This window comes from Pristiophorus japonicus, chromosome 20, assembly GCF_044704955.1.
Source record: "Pristiophorus japonicus isolate sPriJap1 chromosome 20, sPriJap1.hap1, whole genome shotgun sequence".
NCBI lineage: Eukaryota > Metazoa > Chordata > Chondrichthyes > Pristiophoridae > Pristiophorus > Pristiophorus japonicus.
Window position 1 is genome coordinate 77,088,422 of NC_091996.1, and position 12,749 is coordinate 77,101,170.

General features: G+C 47.0%; 1 long non-coding RNA gene across 2 annotated transcripts in view; it reads right to left on the reverse strand.

Moving 5' to 3' along the window:
• LOC139232628 (uncharacterized) overlaps positions 1 to 12,749 on the reverse strand; it is a 156,485-nt gene that overhangs the window by 112,442 nt on the left and 31,294 nt on the right. For both annotated transcript variants that reach the window (XR_011588059.1, XR_011588060.1), the window contains one exon: positions 8,837 to 9,025. This is a non-coding gene — a long non-coding RNA (uncharacterized lncRNA). The remainder of the gene's footprint in view (positions 1 to 8,836; positions 9,026 to 12,749) is intronic.

Sequence of the window (12,749 nt, forward strand, 5' to 3'; positions counted from 1 at the left end):
ACTGAGCCCTGTGGAACCCCACTGGAAACAGCCTTCCAGTCACAAACACCCATTGACCTTTAACCTTTGCTTCCTACCTCAGCCAATTTTGGATCCAAGTTGCCACTTTGCCCTGGATCCCGTGGGCTATTACTTTCATGACCAGTCTGCCATGTGGGACCTTATCAAAAGCCTTGCTAAAATCCACAGACGCGACATCAAACACAACACCGTCATCGACCCTCCGTGCGACCTCCTCAAAAAATTCAATCAGGTTAGTCAGACACGACCTTCCATTAACCAATCCGTGCTGACTGTCCCTGATCAATCCGGGTCTTCCTGAATGAAGATTTATCCTGTCCCTCAGAGTTTTTTCCAATAATTGAAAGTCCAAATTAGGGGAACTGAATTTTATTTTGTCATCCCAGCGAGATTGGGGCCAGAGGGACAATAAATAATATTAATAAATTATTTTTAAAATTGGTGATCAGACCTGCAGTATGTACAATATAGAAGCTGACCAAAATCAGGCCGTTTGGATTGCATTTGGAGACTAAAACCGTAACAAACCCTCAGTGGAGACTCGCCCCCCCATTTAGTAAACTCCAGAGGATATTTTGTCCGGTGATTTCTATTAATTTCAATGAATTCAATGTTGTAACTGACAGGTTCAATTAATGTTTATTTTCCAAATGCAGCTCTGGACCCTCAGACTGAGCATTAATCCGGCCCGGGTGATTGATGGCAGCTCCGGACCAATAGGAGGAGCGGGGGCGGGGCTGGAGGACCGAGCAGGCGTTGGTCCTCCAACCAATCAAAGTGTGAGAGGGCAGGGCTTGTGGCAGCCAGTGGTCGGGGCTGCACCTAGATCTCCCTCATTGGCTGAAACTCTGCCTCATTGTTGAAGCTGATTTCTCTCAAACTCCAGGAGGAAACTGGACCTTTCTGTTGTGGCTTTAAACAGATGGAAACCTGTAGGGTGGAACAAACATTGCAACGTTTGGTAGTGAAATGGATTCATTCAGGATAGACAGCAGGGATTATTTCAGGAAGTAACACAGTGCAGTTCTACACTCACTGGTTCCCCTCCCCTGAAGGTGCTGACTCTGGCTGGATTCAGTTCTACACTCACTGGTTCCCCTCTCTCTCCTCCCCTGAAGGTGCTGACTCTGGCTGGGTTCAGTACGATACTCAATAGTTTCTCTCCATATGTGACCCATGTGCCCAAACTCCATATATGAACTTCGACAGTGAGTGTCAACAGGCTATTCCACTGTCCTCACCTGATGCCTCACACGTGCATTTTCCAGCAGGGTCACTGGACTCTCCTCCCAATGGCTCAGTGGGTAAAGGCATGTAAGATCTGTCCGCCCCCCCCAGTGTAAAATGGACTGTAGAATGGAATATAAAACCCATGGATGGTGGGACTGGTTAATAAAAACCAAACCTCAGTACAAACACCCAGAGGGTGGGCTATACAGTAAGAGCTTCATTCAAACATTGCAGTGAAACGATGACTCATCGAGTGACTAGAAGGACATCATCAGAGACAATGATACAGGATACCTGCCATCGATCGAATCAACACAGGCAATAGCACCAGACACCGGCCATGCACACCTTCAATGGTCCCTGGTCCCCGTCAAGAAGGAAGTGGGACATTCACACATTCCTCAACTGTGGAGCCAGATCTGTTCCCAAGGATAGTTTGCATTGTACTACACAGCAGGAGAGCTGATCATGTCCCTGTCTGGGCCAGGGAGTGGAATACACTGGTGATCCAGAGGTAATTAACCATCGGAAGAGTCGACAGGGGAACAGCAGGAAATATGTTTGATGCTGTGATTGTGAAGCCCCATAAAAAGAGGACCACTTCGGAGCGAGGGCAGTGCAGTGAAGGAGGATGCAGGTTGGTCACCTGGTCCCGGCCTACAATCGACACCGGAACAACCAGCTGTGTGGGTGATTATAAGTTTCAGTCAGACTGTAGGGGAAATCGGCAGAGTAGTTTTGTAATCTCAGTCTGATCGCGGAAGGGTTTTAAACTGTGATATTTCATGTTAGGTTTCAGGTAACCTCGTGTAAGGGTTTTGTATTGTGGGTTCTGTGTTATTCCGGTTAAATCTCAGAGAGGTTGTGTACTGGGGAATAACGCAAGTTCAATAAACGTACAAGTTTAAGGTTGAGCCAAAACCAGGGGCCGAGTGTATTTTGTTCTTCTAAATCCTGAAGTCAAGAACTGTTGGTGAGGGGTTACGGAATCTCTTACAGGCACCACCCAGTGTGACTGAGACATAGTTCCACCATTCAATTAGATCGTGGCTGATCTGTATCTTAACTCCGTCTACCTGCCTTGGTTCCATCGCCCTTAATACCCTTGCCTAAGAAGAATCTATCAATCACTGTTTTGGAATTTTCAATTGACCCTCAGCCTCAGTTTTATGGTGAACAGAGTTCTGGATTTCCACAACACTTTAAGAACATTAGAAATAGGAGCAGGAGTGGGTCATACGGCCCCTCGAGCCTGCTGCACCATTCAATAAGATCCAGGGTGATCTTGTACTTCAGCTCCACTTTCCCGCACTATCCCCGTATCCCATGATTCCTTTAGTGTCCAAACAGCGTTCTATCTCAGCCCTGAATATACTCAATGTCTCAGCATCCACAGTCCTCTGGGGTAGAGAATTCTAAAGATTGATGACCCTCTGAGTGCAGAAATTTCTCATCAGCTCAGTCCTAACTGGCTGACCCCGTATCCTGAGACTATAACCCTTAGTTCTAGACTCTCCAGTCAAGAGAAACAGATTCTCGCCATTTGTGTGAGGAAGTGCTTCCTGACATCACTCCGGAACCTCAGTGGTGGGAAAATTATTCAGAATTATTGTAAATAGCTGGGGTCCCAGCACTGAGCCCTGCGAAACTCCATTATTCACTGCCTGCCATTCTGAAAAAGACCCGTTTATCCTGACTCTCTGCTTCCTGTCTGACAACCAATTCTCTATCCACGTCAGTATATTACCCCCAATACCATGTGCTTTGATTTTGCACACCAATCTCTGTGTCAAAGGCCTTTTGTAAATCCAAATATACCACATCCACTGGTTCTCCCTTGTCCACTGTACTAGTTACATTCTCAAAAAAATTCCAGAATATTTGTCAAGCATGATTTCCTCTTCATAAATCCATGCTGACTTGGACCAACCCTGTCACTGCTTTCCAAATGCGCTGCTATTTCATCCTTAATAATTGATTCCAACATTTTTCCCACCACTGATGTCAGGCTAACCGGTCTATAATTACCCGCTTTCTCTCGCCCTCCTTTTTTAAAAAGTGGTGTTACATTAGCTACCCTCCAGTCCATAGGAACTGATCCAGAGTTGATAGACTGTTGGAAATTGATCACCAATGCATTCACTATTTCTAGGGCCACTTCCTGAAGTACTCTGGGATGCAGACTATCAGGCCCCGGGGATTTATTGGCCTTCAATCCCATCAATTTCCCTAACATAATAAGGATATCCTTCAGTTCCTCGTTCTCACTAGACCCTTGGTCCCCGAGTATTTTCGGAAGGTTATTTGTGTCTTCCTTCATGAAGATAGAACCAAAGTATTTGTTCAATTGGTCTGCTATTTTTTTGTTCCCCATTATAAATTCACCTGAATCCGACTGCAAGGGACCTACGTTTGTCTTCACTAATCTTTTTCTCTTAACATATCTATAGAAACTTTTGCAGTCAGTTTTTATGTTCCCGGCAAGCTTCTTCTCGTACTTTATTTTCCCCCTCTTAATTAAACTCTTTGTCTTCCTCTGCTGAATTCTAAATTTCTCCCAGTCCTCAGGTTTGTTCCTTTTTCTGGCCAATTTATGTGCCTCTTCCTTGGATTTAACACTATCGTTAATTTCCCTTGTTAGCCACGGTTGAGCCACCTTCCCCGTTTTATTTTTACTCCAGACAGGGATGTACAATTGACCCATTATGCATTCGTAGTAGTTAAAGTAACATCCCCCTGTTGGTAGTGAGTCACGTTCTCTGCTGGGCGAGACGGCTGGTAGCATCAGCCTTTAAAATTCTCATCCATTTGTTCAAATCCCTCAAGCCTCATCCCTCCCTATCTCTGTAACCTCCTCCAGCCCACCAACCCTCTTAATAGTTTGTTTTATTTAGAACAGAGGAGGCTGAGGGGAGACCTTAATGAGGTGTATAAAATTATGAGGGGCCTAGATAGAGTGGATAGGAAGGACCCATTTCCCTTCACAGAGGGGTCAGCGACCAGGAGAACTTTTTAGCCAGTACGGAGCAAGCCCAACAAGAGAGGGGGAAGTTCTGGACTTAGTATTAGGGACTGAAGCTGGGCAGATGGAAGGGCTATCAGTGGGACAGCTTTTTTGGTGCTTTAATTCAGTTTGATTTAGGATAATTGTGGAAAAGGACAAAGATAGACCAGGAATAAAAATTCTCAATTAGTGAAAAGCCAATTTTACGAAGCTGAGATGTGATTTAGCCAAAGTGGACTGGAAACAGCTACTTGAAATGGTGAGAGATTGGGAAATGTTGGTGTTCAGAGGGACCTTGGTGTCCTTGTACACGAATCACTGAAAGTTAATATTCAGGCACAGCAAGTAATTAAGAAAGCAAATGGTACGTTGGTCTTTACTCTTTTACTCAAATCCTCTTTGTAATAAAGATGTCTTACTGCAATTATATAGGGCCCTGATGAGACTGCAGCTGAGTATTGTGTACAGTTTTGGCTGCTTACCTAAGGAAGGATATACTTGTCATTGAGGATGGCAAGGAAGGTTCACCAGACTGAATTCCTGGGATGGGGGGATTGTCCGATGAGGAGGGATTGAGCAGACTAGGCCTATATTCTGTGGAGTTTAGAAGAATGAGAGGTGATCTCATTGAAACATACAAAATTCTTTACAGGGCTTGACAGTGTAGATGCAGGGAGGATGTTTCCTCTGGCTGGGGAGTCTAGTACCTGGGGTCCCAGTCTCAGAATAAGGATTTGGCCATTTAGGACTGAGATGAGGGGAAACTTCTTCACTCAGAGGGTGGTGAATCTTTGGAATTCTCTACCCCAGAGGACTGTGGAAGCTCTGTCTTTGAGAATATTCAAAACAGAGATCGATAGATTTTTGGATATTAAGGGAATCAAGGTTTATGGGAATAGTGCAGGAAAGTGGAGTTGAGGTAGAAGATCAGCCATGATCTCATTGAATGGCAGAGCAGGCTCGAGGGGCCGAATAGCATACTCCTGCTCCTAATTCTTGTGTTGAAGCTAAATCAGTCTCAGAGCAGTGGGAGGCTTTCAAGGAGGAGATAATGAGGGTTCAGATGAAGTATGTTACCTTAAAGAAAAAGGGTGGAACTAATAAATCTAGAGCCCCCTGGATGTCAACATAAGAATTAGGAGCAGGAGTAGGCCATAAGGTCCCTTGAGCCTGCTCCACCATTCAATAAGATCATGGCTGATCATCGACCTCAACTCCACTTTCCCGTCTGATCTCCATATCCTTTGATTCACCGAGAGTCCAAAAAATCTATCTGTCTCAGCCTTGAATAGACTGAGCATCCACAGCCCTCTGGGGAAGAGAATTCCAAAGGTTCACAACCCTCTGAGTGAAGAAATTCCTCATCTCTGTCTTAAATGGCCTACCCCTTATCCTGAGACAGTGCCCCAAGTTCTAGACATTCTCGTCAGGGGAATCAACCTCTCAGCATCTAACCTGTCAGTCCCCTTTAGAACCTTGTATGTTTCAATGAGATCACACCTCATTATTATAAACTCCAGAGAGTACAGGCCCATTCTGCACATCCTCTCATCATAAAACAGCCCACTCATCCCAGGAATCAATCTTGTGAACCTTTGTTCACCGTCTCCGAGGCAAGTGTTTCCTTCCTTAGATAAGGAGACCAAAACTGTGCCCAGTACTCCAGGTGTGGTCTCATCAAGGCCCTGAACAATTGTAGCAAGACTTCCTTACTCTTATACTCCAACCCCTTGCAATAAAGGACAACATACCATTTACCTTCCTTATTGCTTGCGTACCTGCACGCGCACTTCCTGTGTTTCTTGCACGAGAACACCCAAATCTCTCTGAACACCAACATTTAAAAGTTTCTCACCATTTAAAAGATATTCTGTTTTTCTATTGTTCCTACCAAAGTGAATAACCTCACATTTCCCTACATTATACTCCATCTGCCACCTTACTGCCCACTCACATCGTCTATCGATATATCTTGCAGACTCTTGTGTTCTCACAGCTTACTGTCCCACCTAGTTTTGTATCATCAGCAAAGTTGGATACATTACACTTGGTCAATTCATCTTGGTCATTAATCATAAAATCATCTAAATTTACAGTATGGAAGGGGAGGCCATTTCAGCCCTCCGTGTCCGTGCCGACCGACAAAGAGCTATCCAACCTAATCCCACTCTCCAGCTCTTGGTCCGTAGCCCAGTAGGTGACGGCACTTTAAGTGCACATCCAAGTATTTTTTAAATGTGGTGCCTGTTTCTGCCTCTACCACCCTTCAGGCAGTGAGTTCCAGACTCCCACCATCCTGTAGGTGAAGAAATTTCCCTTTGTATCTCCTCTAAACCAATTACTTTAAATCTATGTGCCCTGGTTGTTGGCCCCTTGGTCGTTGAACCCTCTGCCAAAGCAAACAGGCCCTTCCTATCCACTCTATCCAGGCCCCTCATAATTTTATACACTTCAATCAGGTCTTCCCTCAGCCTCCTCTGTTCCAAAGAAAACAGATCCAGCATCTCCAATCTTTCCTCATAGCCAAAATTCTCCAGTCCAGGCAACATTCTTGTAAATCTCCTCTGTACCCTTTCCAGTGCAATCACATCTTTCCTGTAATGTGGTGACCAGAACTGCACACAGTATTCCAGCTGCGGCCTAACCAGTTCAAGCATAACCTCCCAGCTCTTGTATTCCATGCCTCGACTAATAAAGGCAAGTATTCCATATGCCGCCTTAACCACTTTATCTACCTGGCCTGCCACTTTCCGGGATCTGTGGACCTGCACTCCAAGACCCTCTGTTCATCTACAATTTTCAGTATCGTACCACTTAATGTGTATTCCCTTGCCTTGTTAGACCTCCCCAAATGCATTACCTCACACTTATCCAGATTGAATTCCATTTGCCACTATTCTGCCTCCCTGACCAGTACATTGATATCTTCCTGCAGTCTGCAGCTTTCTTCTTAATTCTAAACCACACAGCCTATTTTAGTGTCACCTGCAAACTTCTTAATCATACCCCCAACATTCAAGTCCAAGTCATTGATATATACCAAAAAAAACAAGGGACCCAGCAGTGTGCCCTGAGGAACCCCACTGGATAAAGCCTTCCAGTCACAAAAACACCCATCAACCATTACCCTTTGCTTCCAGCCTGAGCCAATTTTGGATCCAACTTGCCACTTTGCCCTGGATCCCATGGGCTTTTACTTTCGTGACCAGTCTGCCATGTGGGACCTTATCAAAAGCATTGCTAAAATCCATATACACTACATCATACGCACTACCCTCATCGACCCTCCTTGTTACCTGTTCGAAAAATTCAATCAAGTTAGTCAGACACAACCTTCCCTTAACAAATCCATGCTGACTGTCCTTGATTAATCCATATCTTTCCAAATGAAGATTTATCCTGTCCCTCAGGACTTTTAGATTTGGATGAAGGAATTGAGTGTAATATCTCCAAGTTTGTCGATGACACTAAACTGAATGGTGGTGTGAGCTGTGAGGGGGACGCTAAGAGGCTGCAGGGTGAATTAGATTGGTTAAGTGAGTGTGCAAATGCATGGCAGATGCAGTATAATGTGGATAAATGTGAGGTTATCCATTTTGGGGGCAAAAGCGCAAAGACAGAATATTATCTGAATGGTGGCAGATTAGGAAAAGGGGAGGTGCAACGAGACCTGGGTGTCATGGTTCATCAGTCATTGAAAGTTGGCATACAGGTGCAGCAGGCGGTGAAGAAGGCAAATGGTATGTTGGCCTTCATAGCTAGGGGATTTGAGTATAGAAGCATGGAGGTCTTAATGCAGTTGTACAGGGCCTTGGTGAGGCCTCACCTGGAATATTGTGTTCAATTTTGGTCTCCTAATCTGAGGTAGGACATTCTTGCTATTGAGGGAGTGCAGCGAAGGTTCACCAGACTGATGCCCGGGATGGCCAGACTGACATATGAGGAGAGACTGGATCAACTGGGCCTTTATACATTGGAGTTTAGAAGGATGAGAGGGGACCTTATAGAAACATACAAGATTCTGATGGCATTGGACAGGTTAGATGCAGGAAGAATGTTCCCAATGTTGGGGAAGTCCAGAACCGGGGACACAGTCTAAGGATAAGGGGTAGGCCATTTAAGACTGAGATGAGGAGAAACTTCTTCACTCAGAGAGTTCCCTGCCTCAGAGAGTTGTTGATGCCAGTTCATTGGATATATTCAAAAGGGAGTTAGGTATGGTCCTTACGGCTAAAGGGATCAAGGGGTATTGAGAGAAAGCAGGAAAGGGGTACTGAGGGAATGATCAGCCATGATCTTATTGAATGGTGGTGCAGGCTCGAAGGGTCGAATGTCCTACTCCTGCACCTATTTTCTATGTTTCTATGAGAGGAAAATCAATCACTGTATCTTTAACTAACAGTGACATGGAAAGAGGGAAATGAATGATCTTTAAACACCTGGACCACTTGGCACTGAAGTGACTGAAACTCATAATAGGAATTCCATGGAAATAAAATACTGACAGATGTTAAACTGTTTTGTTGACAAAAGAAATCTCGATTTAACTTTAAAAAAATAAATTGTTTAATGGGTTCACACCTGACTGGCCGATTCAGGATCCACCCCTCAAGCACTGCGATTGGTTGCAGAACACGCTGCTCCCCTGGCCCTCCGGCCTCTGAGCTCTCTTCCTATTGGTTCCCAGGGCAATCAATCACCACTCGCCAACATTACGCTGCCAGATGAAGTTGAGAGGCTCGGAGGAAGAAATAAAATAAGGCTGTGAACCTGAGTTAAGAAATAAAATTCGAGAAGCATGATTAAATGAATGAGGAGGGGCAATATAAACTAAAGGGTACAATCCTAAAGGGGGTGCATGAACAGTGAGACCTGCGGGTATATGGGCACAAATCGCTGAAGGTGGCAGGACAGGTTGAGAAAGCAGTTAAAAAACTTACAGGATCCTGGGCATCACAGAGTACAAAAGCAAGGAGGTTATGATGAACCTTTGAAAAACACTTGTTCGGCCTCAACTGGAGCATTGTGTCCAATTCTGGACACTGCACATTAGGAATTGAAGGCCTTAGAGAGGGTGCAGAAAAGATTGACAAGAATGATTCACGAGATGAGGGACTTCAGTTACGTGGATTGACTGAAGAAGCTGGGGTTGTTGTCCTTGGAGCAGAGAAGGTTGAGAGGGAATTGATAGAGGTGTTCAAAATCAGGAGGGGTCTGGACAGAGTAGTTAGAGAGAAACTGTCCCCACTGGTGGAAGGGTCGAGAACCAGAGGAGACGGATTTAAGGTGATTGGCAAAAGAACCAAAGGCGACATGAGAAAAATCTATTTTACGCAGCGAGTGGTTAGGATCTGGAATGCACGGCCTGAAAGGGTGGTGGAGGCAGACTCAATCACAGCTTTCAAAAGGGAGTTGGATAAGTATCTGAAAGAAAACATTTGCAGGGCTGGGGGAAAGGGCGGGGCAGTGGGACTAGCTGGGAGCCGGCAAGGGCTCGACGGGCCGAATGGCCTTCCGTGCTGTAACCATTCTCTGATTGTGTGAGCAAAACCACTCTGTTCCCTGACTCAATCTAAAGCCTTCCTGATTGTGAGCACCTGTTAAACCTGCCCTGCACCTTCACTGCTCCAAGGAGAACCACCCCAGATGCTGCAGCCATCATCTTATTGAATGGTGGCAGGCTCGAGGGGCCAAATGGCGACTCATCTCCTATTTCTTATGTTCTCATGTATTCATGTCACTGGTCCCCATCCTGCACCTGATGGCCTCTCTGCAGTAAGATGGCCGCCGCGCATGCTCCCTGCCCTGCAACGGGACAATGGAAAGGATTGTGATGTCAGGAAGCCCCGCCCCTGTCGCTCCCTGCTCCCCGCGGCGGATGGACCCGTGCTGCCCAAAGATGGCGGCCGAACTCCCGCAACCCCCGACAGTAACCAAGGCCCGTCCACGCCCGAAGGTGCCCTGCAGCCGCCACCGACTCGGCGGGCAAATCTCGCCGCCCGCGCGTGTACGTGAGTATGTGAGTCCGCAGGGAGGCTGGGCGCGCTGCCCGGGCCGCTCCTCCATCCTCCGCGGCGGCTGCGAAACATCGTCCGTCCGCGGGCAATCTCCCACAATAGGCTGGTCCCGTGCCTGCACACAACTCCGCCCCGTCTCACCCGGGCCACCGAGCTCAAAGGCCACGAGCGGAGCCCGCCAACAAGTGCCAACCACCCGCCCGCACGCAACACTCAGCCCGCAGCCAATGGCAAGGTGGCGCGGGGCACCAGCCCACCCAGCGCGCGCTGCTCCGCGCCAATCAGCGGCGGGGCTGCGGCACCAATCAATCAATCGGCGAACAATCCAGGGCGCGTGGTGCTGAAGGGGAAGTGTCTCTGGCGACACAAACAGAAGATGGTGGAAGTGTCAGCGGCTCAGGCAGCATCTGTGGGCAGCAACAGAGTTAACGGTTCGTCACAACTGGAGAGTGTTGGGAAAGGACAGATCCTGAAGGATCATCATAATCATCATCATAGGCAGTCCACTGCAATCGAGGAAGACTTGCTTCCACTCTAAAAATGAGTCCTTAGGTGGATGAACAGTTCAATACGGGAACCACAGTCCCTGTCACAGGTGGGGCAGATAGTCGTTGAGGGAAAGGGAGGGTGGGACTGGTTTGCCGCACGCTCCTTCCGCTGCCTGCGCTTGGTCTCTGCATGCTCTCAGCAATGAGACTCGAGATGCTCAGCGCCCTCCCGGATTCAGTTCCTCCACCTAGGGCGGTCTTTGGCCAGGGACTCCCAGGTGTCAGTGGGGATGTTGCACTTTATCAGGGAGGCTTTGAGGGTGTCTGTAATGGATCTGTTGGTAAGGATCACCCACCACCCCTGTGCTCGCTGACCTACATTGGCTCCCGGTTAAGCAACGCCTCGATTTCAAAATTCTCATCCTTGTTTACAAATCCCTCCACGGCCTTGTCCCTCCCTATCTCTGTGATCTTCTTCAGTCTCACACCGCCCACCCTGAGATAGCCTCTAATTCTGGCCTCTTGAGTAGCCCTGATTATAATCGCTCCACAATCAGCGGCCATGCCTTCAGTTGCCTGGGCCCCAAGCTCGGGAACTCCCTCCCTAAACCTCTCCACCTCTCTTTCCTCCTTCAAGACGCTCGTTAATAGTAACAGATTAATAAAAGGGGAGGTGCAATGAGACCTGGGTGTCATGGTACATCAGTCATTGAAGGTCGGCATGCAGATACAGCAGGCAGTAAAGAAAGCAAATGGCATGCTGGCCTTCATAGCGAGGGGATTTGAGAATAGGAGCAGGAAGGTCTTACTGCAGTTGTACAGGGCCTTGGTAAGACCACACCTGGAATATTGTGTTCAGTTTTGATCTCCTAATCTGAGGAAGGACATTCGTGCTATTGAGGGAGTGCAGCGAAGGTTCACCAGACTGATTCCCAGGATGGCAGGACTGACATATGAGGAGAGACTGGATCGACTGGGACTGTAAAAGGGAATATTATTTGAATGGGGATAAATTACAACATGCTGTGGTGCAGAGGGTCCTGGGGGTCCTTGTGAATGAATCCCAAAAAGTTAGTTTGCAGGTGCAGCAGGTAATCAGGAAGGCGAATGGAATGTTGGCCTTCATTGCGAGAGGGATGGAGCACAAAAGCAGGGAGGTCCTGCTGCAACTGTACAGGGTATTGGTGAGGCCGCACCTGGAGTACTGCGTGCAGTTTTGGTCACCTTACTTAAGGAAGGATATACTAGCTTTGGAGGGGGTTACAGAGACGATTCACTAGGCTGATTCCGGAGATGAGGGGGTTACCTTATGATGATAGATTGAGTAGACTGGGTCTTTACTCGTTGGAGTTCAGAAGAATGAGGGGTGATCTTATAGAAACATTTAAAATCATGAAAGGGATAGACAAGATAGAGGCAGAGAGGTTGTTTCCACTGGTCGGGGAGACTGGAACTAGGGGGCACAGCCTCAAAATACGGGGGAGCCAATTTAAAACCGAGTTGAGAAGGAATTTCTTCTCCCAGAGGGTTGTGAATCTGTGGAATTCTCTGCCCAGGGAAGCAGTTGAGGCTAGCTCTTTGAATGTATTCAAATCACAAATAGATAGATTTTTAACCAATAAGGGAATTAAGGGTTATGGGGAGCGGGTGGGTAAGTGGAGCTGAGTCCACGGCCAGATCAACCGTGATCTTATTGAATGATGGTATTCACTAGAGTTTAGAAGGATGAGAGGGGATCTCATGAAAACATATAAAATTTTGACAGGACTGGACAGGTTAGATGCAGGAAGAATGTTCCTGATGTTGGGGAAGTCCAGAACCAGGGGACACAGTCGAAGGATAAGGGGCAGGCCATTTAGGACTGAGAAGAGGAGAAACTTCTTTCAGAGAGTTGTTAACCTGTGGAATTCCCTACCACAGAGAGTCGTTGATCCAGTTCATTGGATATATTCAAGAGGGAGTTAGATATGGCCCTTACGGCTAAAGGGA